Consider the following 1,430-nt stretch of genomic DNA (forward strand, 5'->3'; position numbering starts at 1 on the left):
CCATTCCATGTCTAAAAGGGGGGCCAACATGAACAATTTTTGCAAGCAATGTGATGCCAATTTGAATTCTGACTTGCTAGCTGGGTAGCTTAAAGATTATGTTAGATTATTCTTCAAGTTTAGCTTAGACATCTTATTTTACTTGCTTATTGTGTAATATAATTGGAGTCTTTATATATATATATATAAAATTTATTATTTTATCTTTCACTAGTATTGTCGGACATGAAGAATTAACATATTAGTAAAAGAATTAATTATCAAGTAAAAATGTGGCGCGTAGGGGTCACATATAAATAAGGTAGCTAGAAGAAAACCGCTCTCTACATAATTATACATAGGGTTGGAAGTTGAAGGTGCAGCCCCGTTGAGTTGAGTTGGTAAGCCTCTTGTATGATTAAGTTTGGCCTGAATTATCACTTGTTTTTGGATAAATTTTTTTTTAAAAAAGAGAAGATGGAAGTCCCATTGTAATTGTTATCAAGGCCCTTTGGATTCTTATTTAATTTAATTTTAGTCCATCATTGGTTTTTATCATGTCGTTTGTTATCTAATTTTCTTAATAAACCGTAGCTTGATGCCACTCCAAAGCCAAAATAGCATTCTCAGATAGTTCTTATGTATCAACAAAAGGCATTGCTCGTTTGCGTGAGAAGACTTGAAAGGCAACAAAGAAAAATTTTCTTCCATGGACATGGACGTTGCTGCTGACCTATCCGCTTCTGGATATTGTTAGAAGTTATTTACCAAGGGCTCGTTTGGTTCGCAGGAAAAGGAGGGGGGAAAGTGTGGTCAACGGGAAAGTAATGAAATGCCTCTTGTTTGGTTGGAGTTTTCAAAGGAGAGAGATGGGAAAGTTGTATTCCCATGGGAATATGATTCCCATATTTCATGGGAAAGTCTTTCCCATGAGAAACATGGGAAAGTTACTTTCCCATGAGGTGGGAATCACTCCTTTTTTTATTTTTTTCCCAAAAAGACCCTTCAGCATTAAAGAAGCATTAAAGAGGCATTAAAGACCTAATTTTTATTAAGGGCATAATAGTAATTATACATAACTTTTCTAGAAAAGTGGATGGTCAACCAAACATAAGCACTTTGGAAATTTGTCACTATCCCATGGTTAACCAAACATGCCAAAAGTACTTTCCTAGGTATCCTCTTCCTAGGAATCTGATTCCCAGGAATCATATTCTTAGGAGGGAAAATACTTTCCGCGAACCAAACGAGCCCCAAGAGAATTGCTATAGTATAATTGTGCTTTTTTTAGGAAAAAAAAAAATTAATCCTAGCCATTCATTTTATAGGGTCGTACGGCCAAGATTCCACCGCCGGCCTTCCAAGTTCCAACAAGATAATTGGACAGACGGCAAGGTGGGACCGGGAACGCGCTACACGTACCCGGGCGGGGACAATTCTCACGGGAGGTG

The sequence above is a fragment of the Phoenix dactylifera genome, unplaced genomic scaffold, assembly GCF_009389715.1.
Source record: "Phoenix dactylifera cultivar Barhee BC4 unplaced genomic scaffold, palm_55x_up_171113_PBpolish2nd_filt_p 001547F, whole genome shotgun sequence".
Classification (NCBI taxonomy): domain Eukaryota; kingdom Viridiplantae; phylum Streptophyta; class Magnoliopsida; order Arecales; family Arecaceae; genus Phoenix; species Phoenix dactylifera.